General features: G+C 39.6%; 1 long non-coding RNA gene across 1 annotated transcript; it reads right to left on the bottom strand.

Moving 5' to 3' along the window:
- Positions 1-3,016: 3,016 nt before the first annotated feature.
- LOC138366518 (uncharacterized) lies at positions 3,017-4,566 on the bottom strand. The gene is made up of 3 exons (XR_011229154.1): positions 4,369-4,566; positions 3,724-3,939; positions 3,017-3,609 (listed from the first exon to the last, which is right to left on the bottom strand). It is a non-coding gene; the product is annotated as an uncharacterized lncRNA (long non-coding RNA).
- Between the last annotated feature and the right edge of the window lie 9,679 nt (positions 4,567-14,245).

The raw sequence follows: 14,245 nt of genomic DNA, 5'->3' as shown, positions 1-14,245 counted from the left end.
TTTCAGAAACGGTTGGGCACTTCCATGCCGACTTGACCCTGGCGGGCCAGATCGTCCATCCCTCTCGTTTTAGGTGGTTAGGTTAGGGCACAGTCAGCGCGCTCCTGGCTGGCTGGCGGTGGTGGGGTGGTACCCCATGGGTACCACCCATGGGGTACCTGAGGAACTGGTGCCCTATCCTAACCTGTTTTTTTGCACGATTCGTCTCGAGCTTTTAATATGAGTCTAGAGCCTCAAGAAGGGGGTCTCTACTTATGAGAGGTACCGAGGATGAATGTTCAATAGTTGGAAACCAAAAAATACACTGGTGAAAGGCATATAAACGTTTTTGGAGTATTTTAATGGCATGAGCAAAAATGCACGATTTGTCTCGGGGGTGTTACGAGAGTACTACGGTATCAATTTGGGGGCCCTTACTTTTGAATGGATCAGAGGGTGAATGTTCAATAGATTCAAACCAAGAAACACAGTTGAAAGCGAATATAGAAGTTTTTGGAGTACTTTAATGAGGCTATGACTGAATAGTATAGGGAGTCCTTGGGCACAGCTCCATTTTCTGTAATGGTCAGAGGTGGATAACCCCAGTGGGGGTCAAGCATACAAGGGGGGGGGGGTCAAGATTCCTTACAAAGACCATTTTGGATATATAGGTGTAGTAAGCCTTATCTTGAATTTGCATGATACTGTGGGGTACATTGATATGAAGGGCGAGTCATAGAACAGGATCTGCATGTGAGATGGGTCATATAGGGGTTTTAAAGAAGTTAAGATACCTTTAAAGAGTCCTGTGTGCTTGATAGTGGGGAAATGTTGTCAATAATTCTCGTGTTTTGAATCTGAATGAGGGGTCCTAGTTTGCGTTCTAGTCGTAAAATGAGTTCCTTAGTATATTTGCTATGGAAAATGAGCTTTCAGTACTCTATATAATTTGAAATGAGGTCAAGAAAGACATGTTTATGTGCGGGAAGAGTCAGGTTGGAAACTGTTTATTTCAGTCATCCCCCCTTGGCTTTGCTCCGTTTTCTGTAGCTAAAGTAAAGATTCCATTTTCTGTGGCATACAGTTGATTACTGGTGAAAAAGGCATACTTGCATTTGTATGGTTCTAACCTGTTTATAGATTTTATAGATATATTTTTCGGGCCTCAAATTAGATTTTAATATGAAAAATAGCATCAAATGTATGTCTATCTTTTGTAATAAACGTTACAAGCATTAACAATACCTGTGATATTTCATAGCATACGAAAAGAAGTTTAAATAGTGGGGCCTCAGCCATATTATGTTGGGTTTGACACTCCAAACATTAATTTGACACTTGTAAATATACTATAAAGGAAAGTAGTTGAGTAGATTAAGCAATTTAATAGTATTGGGAATTTGTTCGTATTCTGTATTAAATTTCATTTTTTAACATCATAATAGTTTTCCGCTATTGTGGTGGGGGCCCAATAACTTTATATAGCACAACGACTGGCGCTATCTGTACTTAGTCCCCCCTCAACTTAAAACTGTTGCACAATCTTAATTAAACACATTGCTAAACTCATACACAAACAAAAACTCAATTTTTAACTTACACAAATAAACCCAGGGCTTTCACATTCGCGCAAAATACTTAGTCCCCCCTAAACTTGAACACTCACAATCTTACGGTGCTTAATTTCCAAAGCCTTCCAAACCTGCACTGGGTCCTGCCCAGCTGACTGCGGCTGGAAGGATTACAATTGAGCCAAAAACAGTTGGTCAGGGTGAGATACGGCCTCATTTTTAGACATTTACTATAGCAAAAGCTTGAACGTCGAAAACTGAATGCGGGCCTGCACGAGAGTTGTTCTTGGCACTCGAATGTTTAGAGATTAAAATACATAGAATCTGCAAGAGCCCACCCAAGTCGCTTACGCGGGCAATAGACATGTTTTTCGCCCAAATGTATTTATTTAAAATAATACGTCAGATAGAAAGAGTTTCGCATTGCTATTATATTTACCTTATAAAGCCTCTTTATAAAAATGATATGCCACTGCGTATTATGATTGTTTTATAATAAATATTGCATATATACTTACACTATTTCATAAACAAAAAAAAACTTTTAATGAGCCATGGTTGGAAGGCTTCATCATTACAGTAAATACAAACTTATAAAACTAATTAAAAATATATATCTCATAGAGGAAGATTTATTCTTCAGGATATATATTATTTATTAATTAAGAGTTTCATTTTGTTAAAAAAAAAGTTGCCAATATTTTCAAATCTCTGGCCACAAATTTTTTATAAAGGTTTTCCAAGGGAGTAAATCTTGCTTCCTCTCTTTCTCCCAAATGTTTCCTCATTTGCACAGGATCAGAGCAACCTTCGTGCGGGCCCTGGTTCAGTTCCCTAACGTCCGAGCTAATGGACATTACAAATTTCACTAAATGATGCAGTATCTTAGCTGTCTCTCTAATTATAAAGGTGTTAATCTTTTTTTTTAACCTTTGAGTGCTAGGTCTCAAAAAAGGTTCTTTACCTCAGAAAGAAAGAGAGAGAGAGAGAGATTCTATTTTTGTCCATATTCGAGCGGAATGTTAAACAACCTTCGTGCGGGTCCCGGTTCAGTTCCCCCAACGTCTGAGATATTGGACATTACAAATTTCACTAAATGATTCATTATCTTAGCAGCCTCTCTAATTATAAAGTTGTTAATCTTTTTTTATAACCTTTGAGTGCTAGTTTTCAAAAGGTTCTTTACCTCAGAAAGAGAGAGAGAGAGATTCTATTTTTGTCCATATTCGAGCGGAATGTTGAGCAACCTTCGTGCAGGACCCGGTTCAGTTCCCCAACGTCCGAGCTATTGCACATAGCAAATTTCTCTAAATGAGGCAGTATCTCGCCCCCCCCCCCCAGATCAATGATTTTAGGGCAGTAAATAAGCAATTGCAATCTAATCCCCCCCCCCCCCAAAAAAAAATACTGTTCATGAAAATGTGAGCTTATTTATACTAATTTATGAATATAAAAAAACAACTCGACATTTGTACAATTTTTATTTACATAAATAAATTAGTCTCTATGCCTTTTTTGTCTTCTTAGGAAATAATCGGTCGAAGGACATGCGAAATGGTGCATCTGCAAATGGGGCAGTTTCTCATAGATACAAGACAATTACTGCATGTTACCATATGTCTGCAGGGCAGCAGTACGACACTCAACGCATTGTTAAAGCACACCTTACACAAAATATCAGCAGCCCAAGACGTTGGCGTAGATGTGTTCATCACAGTTTCAACATGGGATGTCGCATCAAAGTCTGTGGCCTCTTCGCCAGTTTCAACATCCATTTCATTAGCGACTATAGTCGTCTCTTCAGCCTCTGTTTCAACAGGAGAAGGCAAAGTCCGCAAACCAAGATTAGTGCTCATGAACCCGCTCATTGATTCAACAACGTCGACATCCATTTCATTAGCTGTGGCGACTGTTTCCATGTCAGAGGGCGCGGATTGCCATTCCAGATTCGCAGGCTCTACCCTACCTTCCACATCCTCATGATGAATTCCCCTTAAACCCATTTCGGCTTTAGTGCTCTCTTGCATATACCACAACATTAATTCTATACATCTGGCCTCTGTAACAAACGGTAATAAATCTTTGGTGCTTTTGAGATATAGCCTTAAGGCAGGTTTCACACAGACATCAGGAAATCCAAAATGTTCAATTAATGCTGGGAAAAAACTCAAACCTTCCATCAGACCAGTTAAAAGATGTTCATCTATGGGTTTTATAGTTCGACGCTGCGAAGATTCTCTAGCATTCTTAATGAACTGTGCATCCTTTTTAATGTTGACAAAGGTGCACTCAGGATACCATTACGCGTGCAGTGTCCAAGGGTCGTCAGCGGGTTCCCAATTACGAAAACCATTCCCACAGAAAAAGCAGCGCATGTGGTCACTTAGGCCTGTAAATTTAAGAAAAAAAAAATATTCCCATTCATTATTATTATTATAGCTCACATCCGGCAATGTTGTAATACAAAAACACACACACGCGCACACACACACACACACACACACACACACACACACACACACTTCCCGGGACCAAAGAGCCAGAGCTCCACCCCCGCAAGCACAATTGGGGGAGTAAACACACTTTTTTTTCAGATATATACAAGAGTTGTTACATTCTTGTACGGCCTAGCATTTCGGGCAGGTCCCTAGAATACAATCCCCACCTCGAAGAATCGTTTTTTACAACCAAGTACCCATTTTACTGTTGAGTTAAATAGAGGCTACAGTTAAGGATTTGCGCCCAGTAAATCCTCCCGGCCAGGAGGATACACACGCACACACTAAAAATAACAAAAACTCCAACAATATTTGTTTACCACAGAAGAAAAATCCTGATTCTGCCAATTCGTGAGATGTTTGCTTGACACAACCAGTCCAGCTGAGGTCGAATGTTTCCAAACGCTGTTTGTATGTTGCCAAGCCTGGATATCTAGGTTTAGCGTATGGAATTACCCCCAGAACCTGCAAATCATCTCCAGTCATTTTAGTTTCTTCCTCGCGGGGTGGGGTCTCTAAAAAAAAACAAAGATGCTCCATCACATATATGCATAAGACACAGGTTCTAAGTCAATTCTTTCAAAAACAACAACAAAAAATAAAGAAAAATTATTTGAAAAGACTTCCTGCGTTTATACTTATTTTTTTTTTTGTCCTCCCTCCACATCGCCAATACTAATTATTCAGAGATAAACTAGTAAATTATATTTATACAATATACTCACGATCAGATGTTGCTATATTCTTTGGTTCGAATAGGGGTGAAAAGAAATCCAGCCCATATTCGAATGCCAGTTTGGTGATTTCCAAAGGAACGTTATTGTCCTTTTCGCCTCTTATGAAGGAACAATTTGGCGACACTTTCGCATGCCTACTACGGGGCGTATCGCCCTCAATCCAAGCATGCACAACTTTACAACAAAAGGCGCATGAACAATGATCCGCAACTCTCAGATAATAAAATCCCTCATTCACCAGGTCTTGGGGGTTTAGCCACTCGACAGGCCAATTTATAAAGGTGTCTAAACGCATTTGGGCACATTTAAGACTGTCCCTGGAGTAAAACGTTTTAGTACGGGAAGGTTCCATTGTGCACTGGTGCGACACTGGCGAATGGAGGCAAGATCCTAGGCTATATATTGCCCGTCCTTTCCCTCCCCGAAATAAGTGTCAAAGATCGCTACATATGTGCTAGTTTCTTTTTTTTTTTTGGTTTGGCAATTCTAGCCACCGCTACTCTTTTTTTTTATGGCATAATTATGAGGAAACAGGGAAAGGAAAAAATGACTCGCAAATGTGCTAAATCATGTTGCATAATGCAGTGAATTAAAAAAAAAAAAAGATGGCAGTTGGTAGTCTTGGAAAGGTGACCAAGTACTTATTTTTTGTGATAATTATCGAGAAATGTCATTAACTACATAAGGTATCCCTAATGTCAATAAGTTATCACAAACCTTCCAATAATGATGTGGCCTCCATGACTTTATATATATTTCATTAAGGGAATATGGTCTGACTCTGGTTTTTTCATGGGGGGGTGGGGACATTAAAAAAAAAAATTGTAACATGTCGCACTGTGTTTGACCTTTTCTGCTTCTGAAAAAAAAAGGTTGCCAGTGTTTGGGTATTAAGCTGACGTATATTGATATTTTATGGCAAGATATTTTGAGATACATATTGCGCTACTTGAGGTGGTTTTTTTTATACTAATTAAGTCAGTGAAAAAAAAATGTTCCTATGGGCTTCTTGTTGGTCGAGGCCCTTATAATAATAATATAAATATTTGCTCAGTACGTGGTAACTTTTACACGCACTAGCAGGGATGGAGATATAAGGGCGCAAAGCCCCCACGACGAATATTCGCAGGGTCGACACAGGGCGGTTGACTAGGCTTTATCCAAAACATAAGGGAAAGTAAAAAAAAAAAGAAAAATGGAGACGTGGCTGGAAACGCACACCGGATATTTAACCGATGAAGAATTTTGCAATAATGAAACTTGCATTGTGTATCCTGTAAACTGCATATCTTGCGTCCCGTACGGGATGGCGAAGGACATATCAGTGAAATACAAACACGCAAGCGCCTATGGTGAACGCAGGCCTTTGTATAATCTCAAGAGATGTGTTCCCCATGATCGCCCAATTCCCGGTTCAATTCATGTCTCCAATCGTCGAGCTGAAAATCTCCCCTGCATTATTGCTGCTGCAGTGCAATATGGTATAGGGGCGCCTGTAGAGAACAATGAGATCGCCAAGTCGCATATAAAAAAATCCAAAGATCGTGATATGCTCACCGGATTAAAAGAAGATACAACGCAAAATCGCCTCATCTATTTCAAAAAGGCTATAGAAGCCATAACGAGATTCATCAAGTCTTCTCCGGAAATCGCACGAGTTGTATTACCTGTGGGTATTGGTCGCACCTGTGTTCAAAGAGATGAAGTTTGGGAGGAAACATATCTTCCAATTATCGAAGATCTGTATGAAAACTTAAAACATTACGATGTTAATGTTATATTGGTGCGTAATGACCAGAGCTCCAAGGAAAAAAAAAATGTCCCTGGCAACTCTACGATGCGCAGTTGTCCCCCGCGCCGGCGTGAAAAGTGTATATAGACCCCCTTCCGAGTCACTACCTCACAAGCCAGCACTATGGAGCTCCCCTCCCTGATTGGCGACTTTGCCTCTTTGCCCATCTATAACAATCGTGATTGTCTGCTCTATGATTTGGATGCAACAAGCGTGCAGTTGAGCGAAATGGTGCACACTTTATGGGAACGATACCCCTATGCTCGATTGCATCGGAAAAACCTGCCGTACAAAAATCGTGCTGTTAGAACTGATAGAGATATCCCCGGCCTCATATTTGTTGGCGAAGCACCCGAATTCTGCAATAGGATGGATGACGACCCCTATGAAAGTTATGCTGTTTTACTGCACCTTGTTGGATTAATCACCCAGTTTACCAACGGTCCAGCGACGCCATCTTCTTATAAAAAGCCCAGGTACGAAGCATGGAGTTTGGATGAGCATTTTTATGACGGCCTGAAAAATGATACCGAATACCAAAGATGGCGTTGGTTTGACAAAGCTCTGCGAAAAGCCATTGAACATATTCTTCAGAGAAGCCGAAGAGGACAAGTGGGAAGGATTATTTTCCCATATGGGTTGGGCAAGGCTTGCGGGCAGTATCTCACAAGTGGCGAACGCAACATATGGGAGACTAAATATTTCCCTGTGATGTGCAAATTAGCTCAGAAACTGCAAGAACGTGGTATAGACACTTTAATGATATGTCCTGTAAATAATGACACGCCAACTCGCTCTCCAACCCATGGCATCTTTAGACACAAGATTCCATGTATGGCCATTCCACCTGTTTCTACGAATGATAAAGACTCTGTTTCTACTGTCGGACCTGCCGCTGACGTGAGAGAAGACGGGTCAGCTGTCGTGGAAGATGATCCATCTACCGGCGCCATGTCTGTTACTGTAGGTGATGAAGTGCTCACTATTGTGGAAGACGACGACAATGAAGACAAAGAGAAAATGGAAATGGAATATAATGAAGATGAGATTAGAAAAGCTGTAGAATCTATATTGTAATATTTCATACAAATTAAACCACAAAAAAAGAAATGTTAACCTGTATTTTTTATTTACTTTTCCTAATTTCTCTACACACACACATTTATTTATTTATTGTTTCCTAATTTCTCTGTACAAAAAGAAAAACTATGAATTACATATTATAAAAGCCTCTAACAACTCTATGTGACAAGGTGTATATAAGACGAAGGTTATGTTAAAAAAACTTTTTAATCGCTTCGAGATGTGTTCCAACTACATGCGAGCTAAATTACGGAGACTCAAAGATTCTATTATTGAAGTGGATTTCCCCAACGTTGATATATTTAAACCCGGGGACTGTATTGTCTATGATCTTCCTGCCCTACACCAGTTTTCTAATGGTTACTCCCAACAGCTGTGGGAAAAATATCCTTATGGGGTGGTTGAAAAGAAAATATGTCCTGAAACGCTTTGTGCTGTAGTTACGGATCGTGACACTCCAGGAAATATAATCCTCTCCCCGCCACCAGAACCTAATGTGCAGCCTTATCTCTTAGCCCTCATATGTCAATATAGTGTAGGTGCGTCTATTGAAAATAATGACATTAACCAATTTCATATTAAGCATAGTAAAGATATTGATTTAGTAGCGGGATTGCGGAGAGATACAACTATCAACAGACGATGGTGTTTTAAAAAGGCCGTGAGTCGCATTATAAGCGAAGCCAAGAGTAATAATTCTATCAAACGGATAGTTATGCCATTTGGTATAGGCTGTAATTCTGGGGTGGGTTGGTCTAGAGCAGGTGAAGAAGAAGAAGAATGGCTGGCATCTTACTACCCTACACTGGCTCATTTGGCCCATGTAATGAAAAAATGCAAAAAAGAATTTGTGCTGGTGCGTCCTAAACAAGATGGAGCAGGGAAAGGTCAAGTACCGCCACAAGTAGTGAAAAGACCATCGAGTAAAAGGAGGAACCTTAGATCTTATTACACTAACGACAAATAATAAAAAGGTGCTTGTTTTTTTTTTTGTATATGTACTCATAATCAAATAAAAAATTGTATAAATGTCAAGTTTTTTTTTTTATCTATTAAAGTAGTTTTTAAAAATAAGAGAGAGACCTCATCACTTATTCACCCCCATGACAAGTACTCTAGCAAATACTACCTGACATTTTTTTTTTTAACATATTTCATCTTCAAGGGGAGTGTGCAATAATAATAATAATAATGATACATGATTTTTTTTTATTTAGGTAAAAAACACACACATATATATATACAAACAAAATAATGTTCTGGTTGAACAGAGTCTGGGTTGGGGGACAAAGTCTCGGGATTTGGGGATAACCCCCCCCCCATCAGGCCACCCGCACATTGTTCCTGTAGTATGTCCCCTTTGCATCATTAGTTCCTAAGAGTTATCTTGTAGGTGGAGATTTATCTAGATCTGCCTTAATGACTGGATGCAAATTTTCCCTCCAATAAACCTCATCCTCTGGCGCAATTTCCTCAGCTTCGGAGGTGGAACAATAATCCCCATAATCCCCAAAGAAAATTTCTCTAAATGCATTCTGCGCTCGAACTTTGTCATGATAAATAAACCAGTTTTCACGCTGTTTAAAATCAATCCCCGCAAACTGTTTTTCTATTTCACCTTGGGCTTGCACCCACTCGATAAAGTTGGGTATTCCATTATACGCCACATTAATCAAGCCTATTCCTATTTCGACAGGTAGTCTTATTTCTGTTTCGTCACAAAAACCGCCATATACGGTCTCAACGGCGCTAATTTTTGTTGTTTTCTGTCTTTGAACATGTGAGTCTTCTAAATCTGCGCCTTCATACTGCTTTTCAATTGCCGCCAAAGCCTTGACGCGTGCGATGAACTTGGGCAATTCCTCATACTCCACGACGCAATGACCTCGTGAAATAAATACCAGGGGCGATTCCCTGCATTGCATCTTCCTCTTTTCCTCAACATCTACAGCCTGATGGCCGAGCTCTGATAAAAGATATAACAGAAAAAATTAATTGCATACGCCCATAGAGAGAAAAAAATCGTTGAACTTTATTGGATTTCTTTTTAGATTTAACTTTTAACTACTTGGAACGAATTATCAATGAGGCACAAACCATGACAAGTCCTGTAAAGTATTAGGGTTTATGCATACCATTTATAGTCTCCATCACAGCTTGGTCATATGATCTCTCACTGAGAACCCCACACCCACCCCAGCCAGATATAGGCCGAGACCTCCTGAACTTGCTGCCAGGGGTCGCCAGTTTATTTTTTTTTTGTTTTTTATCTATAAGTTGGAATAAATAAGCTCGTATTTCCTTGAACGTTTTTTGACAAAATTCTTGATGTGGGAAACAAATACTCAAATGTGTGAGGGAATGAAAATGCGCGAAGCGGCCATAATGGTCCTAAGAACACACATTCTTTCCACAGTCACTGATAAGTCGCCGGCTGGATGGATTGCAATTGCTTATTTACTGCCCTAAAATCATTGATCCGGGGGGGGGGGGGGAGGGGGTGGGGGCGAGATACTGCCTCATTTAGAGAAATTTGCTATGTGCAATAGCTCGGACGTTGGGGAACTGAACCGGGTCCTGCACGAAGGTTGCTCAACATTCCGCTCGAATATGGACAAAAATAGAATCTCTCTCTCTCTCTCTTTCTTTCTGAGGTAAAGAACCTTTTTTGAGACCTAGCACTCAAAGGTTAAAAAAAAAAATTAACACCTTTATAATTAGAGAGACAGCTAAGATACTGCATCATTTAGTGAAATTTGTAATGTCCATTAGCTCGGACGTTGGGGAACTGAACCAGGAACTGAACCAGGGCCCGCACGAAGGTTGCTCTGATCCTGTGCAAATGAGGAAACATTTGGGAGAAAGAGAGGAAGCAAGATTTACTCCCTTGGAAAACCTTTATAAAAAATTTGTGGCCAGAGATTTGAAAATATTGGCAACTTTTTTTTAAACAGAATGAAACTCTTAATTAATAAATAATATATATCCTGAAGAATAAATCTTCCTCTATGAGATATATATTTTTAATTAGTTTTATAAGTTTGTATTAACTGTAATAATGAAGCCTTCCAACCATGGCTCATTAAAAGTTTTTTTTTGTTTATGAAATAGTGTAAGTATTTATGCAATATTTATTATAAAACAATCATAATACGCAGTGGCATATCATTTTTATAAAGAGGCTTTATAAGGTAAATATAATAGCAATGCGAAACTCTTTCTATCTGACGTATTATTTTAAATAAATACATTTGGGCGAAAAACATGTCTATTGCCCGCGTAAGTGTCTTGGGTGGGCTCTTGCAGATTCTATGTATTTTAATCTCTAAACATTCGAGTGCCAAGAACAACTCTCGTGCAGGCCCGCATTCAGTTTTCGACGTTCAAGCTTTTGCTATAGTAAATGTCTCTAAAAATGAGGCCGTATCTCGCCCTGACCAACTGTTTTTGGCTCAATTGTAATCCATCCAGCCACAGTCAGCTGGGCAGGACAAGTGCAGGTTTGGAAGGCTTTGGAAATTAATAAGCACCGTAAGATTGTGAGTGTTCAAGTTTAGGGGGGACTAAGTATTTTGCGCGAATGTGAAAGCCCTGGGTTTATTTGTGTAAGTTAAAAATTGAGTTTTTGTTTGTGTATAAGAGTTTAGCAATGTGTTTAAGTAAGATTGTGCAACTGTTTTAAGTTTAGGGGGGACTAAGTATTTTGCGCGAATGTGAAAGCCCTGGGTTTATTTGTGTAAGTTAAAAATTGAGTTTTTGTTTGTGTATAAGAGTTTAGCAATGTGTTTAATTAAGATTGTGCAACAGTTTTAAGTTTAGGGGGGACTAAGTACAGATATCGCCAGTCGTTGCGCTATATGAAGTTATTGGGCCCCCACCACAATAGCTAAAAACTATTATTATGTTAAAAATGAAATTTAATACAGAATACGAACTGGTATGAAATTGCTTAAACCACTCAACTACTTTTTTTTATAATATATTTACAAGTGTCAAATTAAATTTTGGAGTGTCAAACCCAACATAATATGGCTGAGGCCCCACTATTTAAACTTCTTTTCGTATGCTATAAAATATCACAGGTATTGTTAATGCTTGTAACGTTTATTACAAAAGATAGACATACATTTGATGCTATTTTTCACATTAAAATCTAATTTGAGGCCCGAAAAATATATCTATAAAATCTATAAACAGGTTAGAACCATACAAATGCAAGTATGCCTTTTTCACCAGTATTCAACTGAATACCACAGAAAATGAATCTTTACTTTAGCTACAGAAAACGGAGCAATGCCGAGGGGGGATGACTGGAATAAACAGTTTCCAACCTGACTCTTCTCGCACATAAACATGTCTTTCTTGACCTCATTTCAAATTATATAGAGTACTGAAAGCTCATTTTCCATAGCAAATATACTAAGGAACTCATTTTACGACTAGAACGCAAACTAGGACCCCTCATTCAGATTCAAAACACGAGAATTATTGACTGAACATTTCCCCACTATCAAGCACACAGGACTCTTTAAAGCTATCTTAACTTCTTTAAAACCCCAATATGACCCATCTCACATGCAGATCCTGTTCTATGACTCGCCCTTCATGTCAATGTACCCCACAGTATCATGCAAATTCAAGATAAGGCTTACTACACCTATATATCCAAAATGGTCTTTGTAAGGAATCTTGACCCCCCCTTGTATGCTTGACCCCCACTGGGGTTATCCACCTCTGACCATTACAGAAAATGGAGCTGTGCCCAAGGACTCCCTATGCTATTCAGTCATAGCCTCATTAAAGTACTCCAAAAACTTCTATATTCGCTTTCAACTGCGTTTCTTGGTTTGAATCTATTGAACATTCACCCTCTGATCCATTCAAAAGTAAGGGCCCCCAAATTGATACCGTAGTACTCTCGTAACACTCCCGGGACAAATCGTGCATTTTTGCTCATGCCATTAAAATACTCCAAAAACGTTTATATGCCTTTCACCAGTGTATTTTTTGGTTTCCAACTATTGAACATTCATCCTCGGTACCTCTCATAAGTAGAGACCCCCTTCTTGAGGCCCTAGACTCATCTTAAAGCAAGGCGACAAAAAGTAAAAAAAAACAGGTTAGGATAGGGCACCAGTTCCTCAGGTATACCATGGGTGGTGGTCCCCCCGGGACCCCGGGGGGGGGGACCACCACCCCACCACCGCCAGCCAGCCAGGAGCGCGCTGACTGTGCCCTAACCTAACCACCTAAAACAAGAGGGATGGACGATCTGGCCCGACAGGGTCAAGTCGGCATGGAAGTGCCCAACCGTTTCTGAAATTTTTTTACCTCAATCTGTCTCCTTATTCACTACTAGTACCTTATGTTCTAATGTTATAAAGTATGATGTTATTCCAAAATGTGTTGCTTTGCCTAAGAGACAATTCACACCACCATGGGAGGAGTGTAACGTAGATGTAGTAATTATTCCCAGGCAAAAGAAAAAAAGTATGTACGAGATAGGAGAGCTGAGATATGATTGCATAATTAGAAAATGACCTACAGAAAACACTTACAGTATACTGTGATGAGTCAGTAGCTAGGGATGGAAAGGCAGGATGAAGAGTCACTGACATCGGAGTCAGTCACTGGAGGAGTCACTGTAGATACTGTTATTGGACGCCGCTTAACTGACAATGTCTATTCAACGCAGGCTGAACTCCAAACTGTATTAGCAGGATTACAGGAAATAGTCAAATGTGGTAAAAATGTCTTTTTTTATTTATTTATACATACAAGAGTTTTAACATGCTTGTAAAGCCACTAGCACGCATAGCGTTTCCGGCAGGTTCTCAATCTTATTTTTTTCCTGGAATACGACCCGCTAAATGATTTTAATGGGGATCATATTCCAGGGACCTGCCCGAAACGCTACGCGTACTAGTGGCTCTACAAGAATGTAATAACTGTTGTATATATCTCAATTTAACAACCTGGTACAAATTCCCTGGTACCCACTGGATGAACAAAGGCTACATTTAAGGATTGGTGCCTAGTCAATCCTCCCTGGCCGGGATATGAACCATGGCCAAATCGCTCACGAAGCGCCAGGAGAGTGTCTTACCACTGTGCCATGGAGACTGTTGTGGCTTGCATCCTGAGGTCTGTATATTTGGTCGAGGGAAAAAAATAAAAACAAAAAAGTCTCCTCATTAATATTTCACATTTTCCTTGAGAGACAACTTATTCCTCGATAGTGAACTATTATAAACATAACCCCGTACCCAGGAGTTAGGCAACTGTTGTGGGTCGCATTCTGGGGAAAGGGCAGTAGGCGGCCTAATGGTACAGGATAAGCCTTGTAGAGAGTAAACCTCCACTCTCTCATTATCTTAATGGCATAACTAATTAACACTAATTACAGAAGCTATAATCTTTTCAATAATTACAGGTAACAGTTCTTCTACCCTTCTATCTTATTGGAGGAAGCTGAGGTGTAGTCACCAAATATAAGCCAGCGATATGAGAATAGCCAAACTTTTTGTTCCGAGTAGCTGAATCTAAAACAACAAGAATAGCCAACAGTACAATTTCCACAGTGAT

Source organism: Procambarus clarkii, chromosome 19 (assembly GCF_040958095.1).
Source record: "Procambarus clarkii isolate CNS0578487 chromosome 19, FALCON_Pclarkii_2.0, whole genome shotgun sequence".
NCBI lineage: Eukaryota > Metazoa > Arthropoda > Malacostraca > Decapoda > Cambaridae > Procambarus > Procambarus clarkii.
Note: the sequence above shows the minus strand (reverse complement) of the source record. Positions and strands in the feature narration are given on the sequence as shown.